Source organism: Eptatretus burgeri, chromosome 7, assembly GCF_056783735.1.
Source record: "Eptatretus burgeri isolate ZD-2024b chromosome 7, Ebu_testis_v1, whole genome shotgun sequence".
In the NCBI taxonomy this organism is placed as follows: Eukaryota; Metazoa; Chordata; class Myxini; order Myxiniformes; family Myxinidae; genus Eptatretus; species Eptatretus burgeri.
In genome coordinates, this window is record NC_140967.1 from 78502548 (window position 1) to 78521269 (window position 18722).

The following is an 18722-nucleotide window of genomic DNA, read 5'->3' on the forward strand; positions in this document are numbered from 1 at the left end:
ACAACAACAACAACTTCAGATATTTCGTCACGTGCCTTCACGGAGTCAAGGAGAAAAAAAAAATGCGCCTTGACGGAGAAAATAAGTTTCGGGTACGCTAAACATTACCTCGACGTGTTTCGATTTATGAGTAACTTACAAGGAACTTGTGTCGACGTGTGTCAACGATCGCATAACGTGCCTACAACTTATGGCCAGCGTAGCGGAACGTGCGAGTCATACGCTGCCATACGTCGTAAAATTTCAAGCATGAAAAAATTTGAGGACAACCGCAAAGTACAACGAAGAAAGCCAGCGTACTACGAAGTATGGCAGTGTTTTTCAGCGTGCTCTCAACATGTACAAAAACTTACCTATAACGTATTCGACGTGTGCCAGCGTTTTAGACAAATTTTTCACAAGTCGGCATACGCTGGCTAAATCGTCAAGGTGTGACAGCGCCTTTAGAAGTCCAACTGGAATGTAAACCTGTGTTGTGAGTGACCAGTGAGTGACACTTGGAACACTACCTTCTGGAATAAAAATATTTTGAGAAATATCAGCAAAAAGTCGGTATTACTCGACAGATAATAATGGATTTGGGTAAAAATAAAGACGATTTGGAATATTTGTGTTTGTGTTTGTGTCGAAACCGCCGACCTGTCACGGGTGCACAGTCACGGGCTGCTGAGGAAGTCAGGGTAGTTCTTTAGGTCAACGTCACTTCACATGTCGAATGACCCATTCGAACACTTCCCGACATATTCCTTACATACTGTTGCGGTCTTCGCGCCCGCCGGCGTGCGACGGCCACGTAACTCGAATCGCGGCACGTCGCCCACCGGACGGACAATCCAGTCGTGACCCTCTCGGACTAACGCCGGGAACCAGTCACGGGTGGACCTTTCGGTCTCACCGCGATCGAGCCAATCAGCCCCCGCGTGGGATAGGGTTGCTCGCCAAATTCGACCTACCTAAGTACCCACGCGGAGGGTAGACCGGGCGATCGCACCTCGCCGCAGGTCGACTTCGGACACGGGCCACTTAGGCGACCCGTTCCGTACTATCAGAATAACCGAGCGGTGTTATCGTCGACCTCGACGGTTCGATTAATTATCGGGCGTATTCAGCCCACTACCAACCCTTTACGTGAAGCAAGATGGGGGTTCAATGGGGAAAAAGACGAAGCGAAGCGGGAAACAGTTCAACAATAAAGCACATTTATTCGCGACGAACGGAAAGCACACAAATACAATTCCACCAAATGCACACAAAAAAAGAAAACACAATTCCATTTACACAAAAAGCAAACATAAAAGTGAAAACACAGTGCAGAGCTAATTCCGACTACCGAGCACACGGCAACACTTATACAATTCTACTTCACAGACGGCGCCGACAACACATACCCAAAACCAAGGAAAGAAAATACCCTCAAGAATGAGGTAGGCCTGGGGCCGAGACCTGGTCGGGCCTACCCGTCTGGTGATGAGACGCGGAGCGGCGATGGCCCCGCAACCCGCGGGCCTCGTGGACAGTGCCTGGCAGGGGGGTGGGAACGGGGCCCCCTTGGTCGCACTATCTCAGCGCGGGGGGGAAACAGGAGGGGGTTGCTGATGCTCGGGGTATAGAGGATCTTTATTATATGCGACGAGCGTCTCCACCTCGGCCAGGTCGCGCTGCCGGCCTCCCAGGGGTGCAGCTCCCTGCACGACGCGAGCACCCCCTCGTCCGCCCTCGCCGCCTCTCCACAGCTCGTCCCCTCCGTTCCGACTTCCACGCACACGACGAGCAGCTCCACCGCCCGCGAAGTCTTGACTCTCTGCTTCCGACTCTCCTTCGCCTCGTTCCGACCTTTACGACTCCTTCTCTCGTTCTCTCTTGCGACTCTCCGACCCCTCGTTCTCGTTCTGCTGACTCTTTCGCTCCGACTTTTACGACTCCTTTGACTGACGAACACCGTCCTTTTATCCCCGCTTCGCCTTTGACCCCTCCCTTTGACCTTTCAACTCGCTCCCCATTGGCCCGAGAAAAGTGGGCGTGAAGGCTTTTTGATCCACAAATTTGCATATATCGATCGCCCTGGGGGCGAGCCAGTCGCCCCTCGCTCACCGATTGGACGGCAAAAAGTGGGCGTGTGTCGTTTGGATCCGTTTTTGAAGCAGAAAATCCGTGATTTTGTACACGCTGTTCAACGTGCGCCCTACACGAGTCCAGCATCGGTGCCCATGAGTGGCGCGAGATGACGGTGATGCGATGGTGGCGAGTTGCGACGGTAAAGGTCATGGCGGTTGTGGTGAAGCGGCGTTGTAGTTGGTGGTTGTGATGGTGGCGATTGGTCCAAAATAAAGATAGTAAAAGAAAAACGGCTATCCTGAAGAGTCGCAGCACGTATAAATGACATGTATTCCCACTAGACAACGGGTTTGGGCCTAACTACACATGCACTTACCGAGATACCTCACCTAAGGGACCTGAATGGTGGTTTGCGAATCTGGTAACCACAACACTACCCCCTTCCCTTTTTACAGACTCGTCCCGAGTCGTCAAATTTTCGTGTGCCATCATGTGTAGTTTTCCCCTAGTACATTTTACCTACGGATCCCTGAGTGCGACATTCATGGTATTCGTGTCCCCAAAATAAATAACCTGACGGCTGCGTAACTATCTAAACAAACTCACTCATACGGACGACTTAAATAAAATTGCCGGCGCTAAGACATACATGCCGGGGCGCACTCATATTTACAGTACATCTTACCTTAACTTACAAATTTTACACTAAACCATGGCCCAGGATCATTGACTCTGCAAAAGAAAGCAGTTAGCAGGGAGCCAGGCTGCCCGCATGCAGTCTCTGGCTCAAACAATGCAGGTGACAGGGAACGTGGCTGGCTGCTCACACGCAGTCCAAGGCCTTCCCTTCGAACTGAACGCAGTGAACCACAACGGTGCATGGGCTGCACAACGCAGTCTCCGTGCCAGCTCAAGTGGCACACGCAATGAGCACAACGAATGGATGCATGAACACAAACACGGTGCACGGGCCGCCACTGCAGGCCCGTGTTGTAGCTGCCAACAGGGCAGTTCTTGCAGCTTGCAAACTGTTGCTTTCAGATCCTGGCGCACATGGAAATGAACAGGGGGCGCAAAGCAAAAATTGAACGGGGCTGGTGAACGTGGGCAGTGGGCATGGCATGGCAAAGGCAGCAGGCAAACACAGCCCGCAGAAGAAGGCCGCTGCAGGCAAACTCAGCCCGCAGAACCAGGCCGGCACAGGCCTCGAAGAAAAACAGCCAGCAGATGAACTGGCCGGCACAGGCCTTGTAGCACACACAGCTGCCGATGAAGTTGGGCGGCCTCCGCCTTGAAGTAAAACACGGCCAGCCGATGAAGTGGCCAGCCTTTGCCGTTCAGTGGAGGTTGGTGGAGGGAGTGCGGTGGTGCTGGCCACTTGGAGGGCGGGCTCGGACCTACCTACCTGTCTCCCTCCCAACCTATCGCCTTTGCCTGTCACTGTACATACCCACTCCCTTAATTTGTCAAACTCCAATTTAGCCCCAACTTATTTTTTTTTTATTTTTATGTTTACTTCCCCTCTATAAATCGTCCCCTAACCCCCTTTATCGTCTTTGTTCGGCTAACCTATCCTGTCACCTAGCCTACTCCCAACCCCTACGTTCCCTTCCCGGAGGGGAATAAGGGAGAGCTAGCGTCCTGTGCCGAGGCCCAACTCAAGCCTCAGAATGGCCTCCCCAGAGTTCAGCGATCTATAACACAAAGTGGGTCCAGCGGCCCACAACGACAGCGAGGGGATGGATGGTGCGGAGGGGTACATCTCCTAATCTACCCTAACCATTAACTGTTAAACTACCCCGGGGCTTTCAACAAGCGCCTCTCGCTTAAACTATTGGTTCTAACAACCCAGATTCCCGTCGCCTGTGTTGGTGTCCTCACAATTTCGGGCCTCGCCCCCCAATTTTCTCTCCGTGCCCTCACACGGTCTCCTGGCTGGGACACGTGGCTCCCTTTGGCAGGCACGACCCTCTGCCGAATCTCCCGCTATGGCACCCCCGGGCACTACACTGCCTCCGAGCCTACCAGCTCCCTAACACCGGGGAGTGACCCGCATGGCACCTTCCCTGAAACGCACACGTGGCAGGCCGGCCTCCCGGGCCCCTTTCCGAGGGTCACCCGTGCCCACAACACTGCCCACGCGGCTAATGGCGCCCCGGGCCCCCGCACCAAGCAGGCGCACCCGTGCCCACTACTCTATCCCGGCCCCCCATGGGCCCGCGGCCTACCGCGGCCGCCTAGCCTGGTGCCCGGGGTACCCACTCAGCGATACTCACCTTTCGCAGCCACGCTCCCAAGCCCGTCAACAGGGCTCCTGCACCCCTCCAAATGGGTCTCGAGCCTACTTTCCCACCAACAGCAAAACGACCTCCATTTTTCAATTTGACTAACCCAGCTAACTCACTCTACACTGACCCCGGGGTCCCTTGGACGGGAGTCACTCCTCCCCCCAATCACTCATCGCACCATGCATTCCCCATTCCTCCACACACACAGACCCGCTGGCCTCACTCACTCAACATGTCTCCACCTCATAACTCACCAACTCTTCAACACACACCCCGCTGAACTTGCCATTCTTCTAACTGCATCCCCTAACTAACTCGTGCTCCCACGTCGTCCCTTAAACTACAGCACGTTCCCTTTTAACCTACGTAGCTAAACTACGTCCCCTCTACACACTCACCAGTCTGTCTCTGTCTCCTAACTCAATCATTTTATTTCCCAACCTAAAGCTCACTAAATCCCTCTACCTAATCCATTCCACGGACTCCATGAGGACTTACCCCTGCCCCATGAAGTCGGTCTAGCTAATCTAACCCTTCCCCCTAACTAGTTTCCATCCTGTGCCCAGGATAAGGGGGTCTTCCACCCCTTTCCCAGGAATCCTGTACACCCGAAAGTGAGGCTTGCTTTTCTTTTTTTTTTTTTTCATGCGCAGCACCTGCGCGGCAACTCGCGCTCTTTGCACCTTGCAACTGCCCGTGACGTCATGCAGCTGCACGTGTTCCTCGTCCCTCCTTGGACGGGACCATCCGGCAGAGATACCCCTCCTGCCGGATTCCAACCCCACGTGCAGCCATGACGTCACCGTGCGCATATAAAAAAAAACACAAGCCACACGTCTCGAGGGGTTCCCCACGCGAACACATGTGCTTTGCCCGTTGGAGCTGAACACACACGATCGCGTGGAGAACCCGTCCGGTCCAAATCCATTTACCTGCCTAAACTTTGTCCGTCCGCGGGATCGGCAAATCCACCGCGTGCGTTTCCGGACCGGGACTTCACTCTCGCAAGCGAGCACGTGGTGGTCTCGTGCGTTGCACAGCACGAACCGCGTGCTCACTGCTGGGTGAACCCGGCACGGTCCTCGAAACAACCACAGCCGCTACTCGGCTTTCTTTCTTCTGTCGCCTTCGTCGTCGCCATTCGACCCACGCACACCTGCGTGTTACGACGCACACAGTCCACACCATTAAACTCACACCGGGAGACGCGGCTGCGTGCTCCCGCATGCCAACCGACATCTCCCTCACATACCGCTCTCTCACACACACGGTCTCCCTGGCACACAGCGACCTTGCACACGGCCGTTCACTCACGCGTGCCTCACTACTCACACAAACCATACTACTCACACGTGGTGCTCCATTCACTCGCGCGGGGGCACTCACCCGCGGTGCCTCACCCACGCACGCGAGGGCACTCAACCGCTGTGCCTCATCCACACACCGTGCCTCACCCTTACACGCGGGGGCACTCACCCGCGGTACCTCACTCATACACACGGCGACACTCACACACGCGGTCTCTTCCACACAACGTCCCTCACTCATACACGCGGGGGCACTCACCCGCGGTTCCTCACTCATACTGGCCGTTTCATCCACACACGCGGGGGCACTAACCCGCGGTGCCTCACTCGCACTCCGTGCCTCATCCACACACGGTGTGCTGGGAAGCACGTACTCTGGCACCATCGCCACCACACCACTCACACACGGGGTCGCTTCCACACGGTGCCCGCACTCACACCTTGCACCACACACACAGGGACAACCACACTGGGGATTTGTGTCCCCACAAGGGTCTCCGGGGCCTCCACACCCCCCAAGCTCTCCGTGCACCTGTCCACAGCACCCGTCCCCTCAACCTCGCAAAACACGACCGAACTCACCTGGTCGTGACTCGCCTCAAGGGGGCATACTCCCTCCCCTCGTTCCTGGAGGAGGCCATCCAGGTGCTCGCACCGGGTCCCAACACGCTCCGCGAGCTCAACCCCATTGTCCTCCACTACCTCCGTGTGTGCGTGCGCGTCACTTACCCCATCTTCATCGTGTAGTCTTCCCTCTATCGTTCCCATCTCCCGTGTCTCTGCCAACTCTTCACCCTTTACCTCCCTTGTCTCAACTATTATTTCCGTTGTCGTCACCTCGTGTCTCGTCTCACACGTTTTGGTCTCCCCATTTAATTTTTCCGTTTCGGTCATAGTCACGACCCTCGCCCAACACGTTCCACGAATTATTTTTCACCCGCCTCCACCGCGGGCCTGTGAGCCGCTGCACCCCCACCCAGCTCGTTTGCTCCCACACGTGGACTCGCCACTCCCAACTCCCTGCTCACGGCCTTCATGCCCGCCTGCAGGCATCGGCCCATGTTCTGCGTCTCACCCCGCAGCTCTTTCATTTCTTCTTTCATGTTTGTTACCATTTTAGTTTTCATGCGTTTTATTTCGTTTGTGAATGTATCCATCTTTTCGTTCATGCCTTTCATTTCGTTTTTCATTTCATTTGCATTTGCATCCATTTTTTCGATCATTTTCGCATTCATCTTCGCTGTCGTTTCCGCATACATTTTTGCCAGCATGGTGTATAGCTGGGTCATGTCGGGTGCGCTTGGGTGAGCCGTTTCGGCAGGGGTCGGGGAAGGGTTTTGGTGGAGAGGGGGAGGGGAGGTGCCATACACTGCGGCCGCTGCCGCACCCACTCCGGGCTCTGGGTTCAGTTGGGCGAGTCCGTGTTCCTGCACAATCAACATTTCCTGCTCGGGGATTCCATCCTGGACCATGGACTCTACATTATTACACATATACATTTCTAATACCCCCGGCTCCCGCTCGCCTTGAGACGCCATCTTGCTTCTCGTGAAGGGTTAATTTGCTCGCTCGTAATTTGGAGGGCATCGGGGTGCGCTTGTCTCACCTCTGGACCGATTCCCGTGAATTTCGCTGGAGACAGGAGAGCCTGTTGTTCCGCTCTCCAATACCAGTGCCGCGAGGAGGGCGACGGCTTTGTATCGCACGACCTGACTCCAGTGTTGCGGTCTTCGCGCCCGCCGGCGTGCGACAGCCACGTAACTCGAATCGCGGCACGTCGCCCACCGGACGGACAATCCAGTCGTGACCCTCTCGGACTAACGCCGGGAACCAGTCACGGGTGGACCTTTCGGTCTCACCGCGATCGAGCCAATCAGCCCCCGCGTGGGATAGGGTTGCTCGCCAAATTCGACCTACCTAAGTACCCACGCGGAGGGTAGACCGGGCGATCGCACCTCGCCGCAGGTCGACTTCGGACACGGGCCACTTAAGCGACCCGTTCCGTACTATCAGAATAACCGAGCGGTGTTATCGTCGACCTCGACGGTTCGATTAATTATCGGGCGTATTCAGCCCACTACCAACCCTTTACGTGAAGCAAGATGGGGGTTCAATGGGGAAAAAGACGAAGCGAAGCGGGAAACAGTTCAACAATAAAGCACATTTATTCGCGACGAACGGAAAGCACACAAATACAATTCCACCAAATGCACACAAAAAAGAAAACACAATTCCATTTACACAAAAAGCAAACATAAAAGTGAAAACACAGTGCAGAGCTAATTCCGACTACCGAGCACACGGCAACACTTATACAATTCTACTTCACACACCCCCCCCACAACACATACCCAAAACCAAGGAAAGAAAATAGGGTCAAGAATGAGGTAGGCCTGGGGGCGAGACCTGGTCGGGCCTACCCGTCTGGTGATGAGACGCGGAGCGGCGATGGCCCCGCAACCCGCGGGCCTCGTGGACAGTGCCTGGCAGGGGGGTGGGAACGGGGCCCCCTTGGTCGCACTATCTCAGCGCGGGGGGGAAACAGGAGGGGGTTGCTGATGCTCGGGGTATAGAGGATCTTTATTATATGCGACGAGCGTCTCCACCTCGGCCAGGTCGCGCTGCCGGCCTCCCAGGGGTGCAGCTCCCTGCACGACGCGAGCACCCCCTCGTCCGCCCTCGCCGCCTCTCCACAGCTCGTCCCCTCCGTTCCGACTTCCACGCACACGACGAGCAGCTCCACCGCCCGCGAAGTCTTGACTCTCTGCTTCCGACTCTCCTTCGCCTCGTTCCGACCTTTACGACTCCTTCTCTCGTTCTCTCTTGCGACTCTCCGACCCCTCGTTCTCGTTCTGCTGACTCTTTCGCTCCGACTTTTACGACTCCTTTGACTGACGAACACCGTCCTTTTATCCCCCCGTAACTTCGCCTTTGACCCCCTCCCTTTGACCTTTCAACTCGCTCCCCATTGGCCCGAGAAAAAGTGGGCGTGAAGGCTTTTTGATCCACAAATTTGCATATATCGATCGCCCTGGGGGCGGGGCCAATTCGCCCCTCGCTCACCGATTGGACGGCAAAAAGTGGGCGTGTGTCGTTTTGGATCCGTTTTTGAAGCAGAAAATCCGTGATTTTGTACACGCTGTTCAACGTGCGCCCTACACGAGTCCAGCATCGGTGCCCATGAGTGGCGCGAGATGACGGTGATGCGATGGTGGCGAGTTGCGACGGTAAAGGTCATGGCGGTTGTGATGAAGCGGCGTTGTGGTTGGTGGTTGTGATGGTGGCGATTGGTCCAAAATAAAGATAGTAAAAGAAAAACGGCTATCCTGAAGAGTCGCAGCACGTATAAATGACATGTATTCCCACTAGACAACGGGTTTGGGCCTAACTACACATGCACTTACCGAGATACCTCACCTAAGGGACCTGAATGGTGGTTTGCGAATCTGGTAACCACAACAATACCTTACTCTTACAACATCAGAAAATGGACATCTTATCGACAAAGAAAAACTAAACTAAAACTAAAACTAAACTAAACAAAAACTAAACAAAAACTAAAACAAAACTAAAACTAAAACTAAACTAAACAAAAACAAAACAAAAACTAAACAAAAACAAAAACTAAACTAAAACTAAAACAAAACTAAAACAAAACTAAAACTAAAACTAAACTAAACAAAAACTAAACAAAAACTAAAACAAAACTAAAACTAAAACTAAACTAAACAAAAACTAAACAAAAACTAAAACAAAACTAAAACTAAAACTAAACTAAACAAAAACAAAACAAAAACTAAACAAAAACAAAAAAACTAAAACTAAAAGTAAACTAAACAAAAACAAAACAAAAACTAAACAAAAACTAAAACTAAACGCCATGGCAATATAAAAACACAACTACACAACAGACATGAACACAACTACACAGCGGACATGTACACAACTACACAGCGGACATGAACACAACGGACATGTACACAACTACACAGAAGACATGTACACAACTACACAGCGGACATGTACACAACTGACATGAACACAACTACACAGCGGACATGTACACAACTACACAGCGGACATGTACACAACTGATATGAACACAACTACACAGCGGACATGAACACAACTACACAGCGGACATGAACACAACGGACATGAACACAACTACACAGCGCACATGTACACAACTACACAGCGGACATGAACACAACGGACATGTACACAACTACACAGAAGACATGTACACAACTGACATGTACACAACTACACAGCGGACATGTACACAACTACACAGCAGACATGTACACAACTGACATGAACACAACTACACAGCGGACATGAACACAACTACACAGCGCACATGTACACAACTACACAACTGACATGAACACAACTACATAGCGGACATGAACACAACTACACAGCGCACATGTACACAACTACACAACTGACATGAACACAACTACACAGCGGACATGAACACAACTACACAACGCACATGTACACAACTACACAACTGACATGAACACAACTACACAACTGACATGAACACAACTACACAGCGCACATGTTCACAACTACACAACTGACATGAACACAACAACACAACTGACATGAACACAACTACACAGCGGACATGTACACAACTACACAACTGACATGAACACAACTACACAGCGGACATGAACACAACTGACATGAACACAACTACACAGCGGACATGAACACAACTACACAGCGCACATGTACACAACTACACAACTGACATGAACACAACTACACAACTGACATGAACACAACTACACAGCGCACATGTACACAACTACACAACTGACATGAACACAACTACACAACTGACATGAACACAACTACACAGCGGACATGTACACAACTACACAGCGGACATGTACACAACTACACAGCGGACATGTACACAACTACACAACTGACATGAACACAACTACACAACTGACATGAACACAACTACACAACTGACATGAACACAACTACACAGCGCACATGTACACAACTACACAACTGACATGAACACAACTACACAGCAGACATGTACACAACTACACAGCGGACATGAACACAACTATACAGCAGACATGAACACAACGGACATGAACACAACTATACAGCGGACATGTACACAACTACACAGCGGACATGAACACAACTACACAGCGGACATGAACACAACTACACAGCGGACATGAACACAACTGACATGAACACAACTACACAGAAGACATGTACACAACTACACAGCGGACATGTACACAACTACACAGCGGACATGTACACAACTACACAACTGACATGAACACAACTACACAACTGACATGAACACAACTACACAACTGACATGAACACAACTACACAGCGCACATGTACACAACTACACAACTGACATGAACACAACTACACAGCAGACATGTACACAACTACACAGCGGACATGAACACAACAACACAACTGACATGAACACAACGGACATGAACACAACTATACAGCGGACATGAACACAACTATACAGCGGACATGAACACAACTATACAGCGGACATGTACACAACTACACAGCGGACATGAACACAACTATACAGCGGACATGAACACAACTGACATGAACACAACTACACAGAAGACATGTACACAACTACACAGCGGACATGTACACAACTACACAGCGGACATGTACACAACTACACAGCGGACATGAACACAACTATACAGCGGACATGTACACAACTACACAGCGGACATGAACACAACTACACAGCGGACATGAACACAACTACACAGCGGACATGAACACAACTGACATGAACACAACTACACAGAAGACATGTACACAACTACACAGCGGACATGTACACAACTACACAGCGGACATGTACACAACTACACAACTGACATGAACACAACTACACAACTGACATGAACACAACTACACAACTGACATGAACACAACTACACAGCGCACATGTACACAACTACACAACTGACATGAACACAACTACACAGCAGACATGTACACAACTACACAGCGGACATGAACACAACAACACAACTGACATGAACACAACGGACATGAACACAACTATACAGCGGACATGAACACAACTATACAGCGGACATGAACACAACTATACAGCGGACATGTACACAACTACACAGCGGACATGAACACAACTATACAGCGGACATGAACACAACTGACATGAACACAACTACACAGAAGACATGTACACAACTACACAGCGGACATGTACACAACTACACAGCGGACATGTACACAACTACACAGCGGACATGTACACAACTACACAGCGGACATGAACACAACTATACAGCGGACATGTACACAACTACACAACTGACATGAACACAACTACACAGCGGACATGAACACAACTATACAGCGGACATGAACACAACTGACATGAACACAACTACACAACTGACATGTACACAACTACACAACTGACATGAACACAACTACACAACTGACATGTACACAACTGACATGAACACAACTACACAGCGGACATGTACACAACTACACAACTGACATGAACACAACTACACAACTGACATGTACACAACTGACATGAACACAACTACACAGCGGACATGTACACAACTACACAACTGACATGTACACAACTACACAACTGACATGTACACAACTGACATGAACACAACTACACAGCGGACATGTACACAACTACACAACTGACATGTACACAACTACACAACTGACATGAACACAACAACACAACTGACATGAACACAACTACACAGCGGACATGTACACAACTACACAACTGACATGAACACAACTACACAACTGACATGTACACAACTGACATGAACACAACTACACAGCGGACATGTACACAACTACACAACTGACATGTACACAACTACACAACTGACATGAACACAACTACACAACTGACATGTACACAACTGACATGAACACAACTACACAGCGGACATGTACACAACTACACAACTGACATGTACACAACTACACAACTGACATGTACACAACTGACATGAACACAACTACACAACTGACATGTACACAACTACACAACTGACATGTACACAACTGACATGAACACAACTACACAACTGACATGTACACAACTACACAACTGACATGTACACAACTGACATGAACACAACTACACAACTGACATGTACACAACTACACAGCGGACATGAACACAACAACACAACTGACATGAACACAACGGACATGAACACAACTATACAGCGGACATGAACACAACTATACAGCGGACATGAACACAACTACACAGCGGACATGTACACAACTACACAGCGGACATGTACACAACTACACAGCGGACATGTACACAACTACACAGCGGACATGTACACAACTATACAGCGGACATGTACACAACTACACAACTGACATGAACACAACTACACAGCGGACATGAACACAACTACACAGCGGACATGAACACAACTGACATGAACACAACTACACAGCGGACATGAACACAACTACACAGCGCACATGTACACAACTACACAACTGACATGAACACAACTACACAACTGACATGAACACAACTACACAGCGGACATGTACACAACTACACAGCGGACATGTACACAACTACACAACTGACATGAACACAACTACACAACTGACATGAACACAACTACACAACTGACATGAACACAACTACACAGCGCACATGTACACAACTACACAACTGACATGAACACAACTACACAGCAGACATGTACACAACTACACAGCGGACATGAACACAACTATACAGCAGACATGAACACAACGGACATGAACACAACTATACAGCGGACATGTACACAACTACACAGCGGACATGAACACAACTACACAACTGACATGAACACAACTACACAGCGGACATGAACACAACTGACATGAACACAACTACACAGAAGACATGTACACAACTACACAGCGGACATGTACACAACTACACAGCGGACATGTACACAACTACACAACTGACATGAACACAACTACACAACTGACATGAACACAACTACACAACTGACATGAACACAACTACACAGCGCACATGTACACAACTACACAACTGACATGAACACAACTACACAGCAGACATGTACACAACTACACAGCGGACATGAACACAACAACACAACTGACATGAACACAACGGACATGAACACAACTATACAGCGGACATGAACACAACTATACAGCGGACATGAACACAACTATACAGCGGACATGTACACAACTACACAGCGGACATGAACACAACTATACAGCGGACATGTACACAACTACACAGCGGACATGAACACAACTACACAGCGGACATGAACACAACTACACAGCGGACATGTACACAACTACACAACTGACATGTACACAACTGACATGAACACAACTACACAGCGGACATGTACACAACTACACAACTGACATGTACACAACTACACAGCGGACATGTACACAACTACACAGCGGACATGTACACAACTAACACCACATAAAACAACAAACTGAACGTGAAAGCAACGACGGTGCACGGCACGGTACACAACACGACGTACGGTACGGCACGGCACCCGTATCACTCACCCAAATGCTGGTCCACATAGGAATGAACTCTCAAGCAGAACCGAGAACCCAAAACAAGAGACCGTTTGATGCCAAAAAAAAAACAAAAAATGGAGCCGCGAATCGCACACAACTACATCCGGTCACGTGACTCCCTCCGTCACGACCCGTTTCTCCAACGGGATTTGTTTGAATCTACACCCGGTCACGTGACTACACCCGGTCTGGACGTTGAAACGAGCGGTTTTGACATCAATTTTTCACAACGCTTAAAATAACATTTCTCACATAAAATTGCGCCATTTCCTTTGTTGTCGTTTGTAATTCTCCGTCGTTCGATGTAACATGTCCATTAACCACCATTTGGGTGTTTCAGAAGGTGGAACGTTCTACGTCGTCCTCCCACAGTCCCAGGACTCAAAAGTATCAGCGTCACTCACTTTTCCTCCGTTTCGGTGTGGGATCACCTCGAAGGAGCGAGTTGTAAACTTTTCTTGTTCCCAGAGCTTTGTTCCGAGGCAATGAACCCCAGAGAGCCTCCAATTGTACTTCGTCCGATTAATATTCCCCGTCATGTCGATCAAAAAAATCTCACACAGATTCTTTATCATTCCCGTGACTCCTACTGTCACTGCCCACTGGCACAATGTCGGCGCTCTTCAGCTTCGATGTTCGCTTCACTTCATTCTTCAGATCCTGGTTCAGTGCAGTACTGTACTCGATCCTTTTCCCCATTTCCGCGTTATTTTGAGACGAGCAAAGGGTACCCGACATTGAGGGCAACGCCGACAACGCGGGGTCCTTCCCACCTCCAACTCCTTCCCATCTCCAACTCCCTCCTATCTCCAGCTCCTCCCCACCTCCAACTCCTTCCCACCTCCAACTCCCTCCCACCTCCAGCTCCGCCCCACCTCCAACTCCTTCCCATCTCCAACTCCCTCCCACCTCCAACTCCCTCCCACCTCCAACTCCTCCCCACCTCCAACTCCTTCCCATCTCCAACTCCTCCCCACCTCCAACTCCTTCCCACCTCCAACACCCTCCCATCTCCAACTCCTCCCCACCTCCAACTCCCTCCCACCTCCAACACCCTCCCATCTCCAACTCCTCCCCACCTCCAAGGTCTCCCATCTCCAACTCCTTCCACCTCCAACTCCCTCCCATCTCCAGCTCCTCCCCACCTCCAACTCCCTCCCACCTTCAACTCCCTCCCACCTCCAACTCCTCCCCACCTCCAACTCCCATCTCCAACTCCCTTCCACCTCCAACTCCCTCCCATCTCCAACTCCTCCCCACCTCCAACTCCCTCCCACCTCCAACTCCTTCCCATCTCCAACTCCCTCCTATCTCCAGCTCCTCCCCACCTCCAACTCCTTCCCACCTCCAACTCCCTCCCATCTCCAACTCCTCCCCACCTCCAACTCCCATCTCCAACTCCCTCCCACCTCCAACTCCTCCCCATCTCCAACTCCTCCCCACTTCCAACTCCCTCCCACCTCCAACTCCTCCCCACCTCCAACTCCTTCCCACCTCCAAGGTCTCCCATCTCCAACTCCTTCCCACCTCCAACTCCCTCCTATCTCCAGCTCCTCCCCACCTCCAAGGTCTCCCATCTCCAACTCCTTCCCGCCTCCAGCTCCTCCCCACCTCCAACTCCCTCCCACCTCCAACTCCCACCCACCTCCAACTCCTTCCCCTGCCTCCAACACCTTCCCACCTCCAACTCCTTCCCGCCTCCAACTCCTTCCCACCTCCAACTGTTTCCTGCCTCCAACTCCTTCCCGCCTCCAACTGCTTCCTGCCTCCAACTCCTTCCCATCTCCAACTCCTTCCCACCTCCAACTCCTGCCCATCTCCCATCTCCCTCCCATCTCCAATTCCTCCTCACCTCCAACTCCCTCCCACCTCCAACTCCCTCCCATCTCCAACTCCCTCCCACCTCCAACTCTCTCCCATCTCCAACTCCCTCCCACCTCCAACTCCCTACAGTGTCTGAGTGAGGTCACTCAGACACTGTAAAGCAGTGTCTGAGTGAGGCTCTGACATCTTTTTGATTGTGTGTTATTCTTCCTTCCTTTGTCCTTACTGAAGTTATCTGCTGACTTCTCTTTGTTTGATCTTCCAGTCCAAAAAAGAACTTAGAGGAGGTGTCCAGGTAGCACAAATTCTCCAGTCGGAGACGAATCAGCGCTCCTCTGGCTTGCTTTGCACAAAGTCCAGCAAGAAGAGCTTTTTTCTTCGCCAGCAAGAGGTTGGTTCTTTCATGATTTGAGGCCAAGAGGTTGGTCTGCAAATATAATATTTCTTTGGCAAGCAAGGATTGAAGGGCAGAGTCATATTTGGTGTGGTAGGCTCCATATTGTTGGCAAAAGGATCTTATTTGCACTTTGACGTTGTCCCACCATTTTCCAAGGCAGGGGAAGGAAGTTTTACGTTGGAGCAAGGCTCTCCAGAACACACCAAAGGCATCGACAAACAGTTGGCCATCCAAGAGGCTTGCGTTGAAGGTCCAGTAGGCAGCACCACGATTCCGAACTGGTTGGTGAATCCGAAGTGCGACCATGTGATGGTCTGAGAAGCCGCTCGGAATAATGTCCATATTGCTCACAACATTTAAAAAGGTACTGTTGATGTAGAAACGGTCCAATCTTGCAAGTGATACGTGGCCTTTTGAACACCGACTCCACGTGTATTGGCGGAGAGAAAGATTGCGGATTCTCCACACATCAACCAGGGAAAACTTGGACAAGGCTCTCAACAAAGGCGCTGCGCTTGCTGGGTGCGGCTCCTCTCCATTACGATCAATGGTGGGGTCCATCGTGCAGTTAAAATCTCCACCCAAGCAGACAAGTCCATCAAAATCAATGTGTACAAGAGACGTTTCTAAGTGTGTGTAAAAGGCGAGTCTCTCTGTGCTATCGCTAGGTGCGTAGACATTCAGTACGGTGTGTTTAAAGCCATTGTGTGTGAAGGTGAGTGAAATCAAATACCCTTTGATAATCTCATTAAAAACAACACTGGGACTGCAAAAGGAAGGTTGTAAATAAACAGCCACCCCAGCCCTTGGGTGTTCCAGACTACTAAAAAACCATTTTCCCCTCATTGTCCTTTGCCATTCACTTGCACAAGAGGAGCTACATCTAGTTTCTTGCAAAAGCAAAACATCAATGTGATTTGTCTCAACAAACTGTTTAACTTCTGCTTTACGGATGGAGGAGCGTCCCCCATTAATATTTAAACTCGCTATAGAGAAGGCCATAGGCTAACATTAAGTTTGGGTGTGTCAAAAACTTAGTCTCTCTGTGTCTGCAGCTCATTCTTTGCTTTGAGGATGCATTTCCGGAGTCGATACACTTGTGATTCCGTCACACCAAGCTGTCCGGCTTTGAGGAGCAAAAGCTTCGCAGAGATTATAAAGCCGGATAAGTCAGGGAAAAAGTTTTTAATTTTAACATGTTTCTTGCGAAAGGTGTCATGAAGAAACTTTATGATATCGGCAGGTGGAACACTGGTAACACTCTCCGAATCTTGGGAAACTGGATCATTCCATGCTTCAGCACCGCCACAAGAAGCAAGTGATGAGTCCCCGTCCGAATCATAATCCGAGTACTGATTGGTGTCCATTACATTATCGTTATGCTCCAAAGATGGAGCTGATGGTTTAATAAGGGAAGCCTCACATTCCGCTTCCAAAGGGGGAGAAGGAGTCGGAGGAGTCGGGGAAGGAAGAGTGGAGGGAGGAGGAGTGGGGGAGGAGGAGTGGGGGAGGAGGAGTGGGGGAGGTGGAGTAGGGGGAGGTGGAGTGGGGAGGTGGAATAGGGGGAGGTGGAGGGGTGGGAAGAGGAAGAAGATTAGAAGTGGGAGGGGGAGGAGGAGGAGGAGTGGGAGGGTGAAGAAAACGGGGAGGAGGAAGAATACTAATGGAAGGAACGTTATATTCCGCTTGAGATGAACCTGGTGTTTCACTAGTTGAAGCTTTACACCCTGATTCAACCAGGTTTGGAGTAATTGGTGACTTAGAAACGGTACACATTTCACTGTTGGTCTTTACAGGGAGGGGGGTTACAGTGGATTCGGTGTTAATATCCAAGGTGCCTGTGACGATGGGAGTGGTCACGTGTGCTCCCTGCTGCACAAAACCAATCTCCTCCTCATGTTCACTAACCCCACCGACAAAAAAGTCATCATCCTCTGGAGCAATTACATCAAATCGATTTTTCGTTTTAAAAAGAGCATCTATTGTTGCTTCCAAACACGAGTCATTATTCTCGGCAGCCGGCGCCATCTTTTTTGCACAGCTCGCCGTCACATCTTGACTATTGTTATCATTTAAATGCTTCAATTTATGTTTCCTTTTTGAAGGAACAACGGTGAAGCTTTCGTCATCTGTCAGGGGGGGATTTACCTCCACTTTCGACGGCCCAGGCAGATT

The 18722-nt window shown here is 50.4% G+C and overlaps 1 protein-coding gene across 4 annotated transcripts in view; it reads right to left on the minus strand.

Annotated features, from left to right (window-relative positions):
• Positions 1-15043, minus strand: part of LOC147023601 (E3 ubiquitin-protein ligase RNF13-like) — a 97013-nt gene extending 81970 nt beyond the window's left edge. The window contains exon 1 of one of the 4 annotated variants that reach the window (XM_085889153.1): positions 14731-15043. The gene's annotated coding sequence lies outside the window, so the exon portion shown is untranslated. Of the gene's footprint in view, positions 1-14311; positions 14468-14730 lie in introns of those variants that run through there. The other 3 variants (XM_085889155.1, XM_085889152.1, XM_085889154.1) reach the window with 3 other exon arrangements.
• Positions 15044-18722: the final 3679 nt, after the last annotated feature.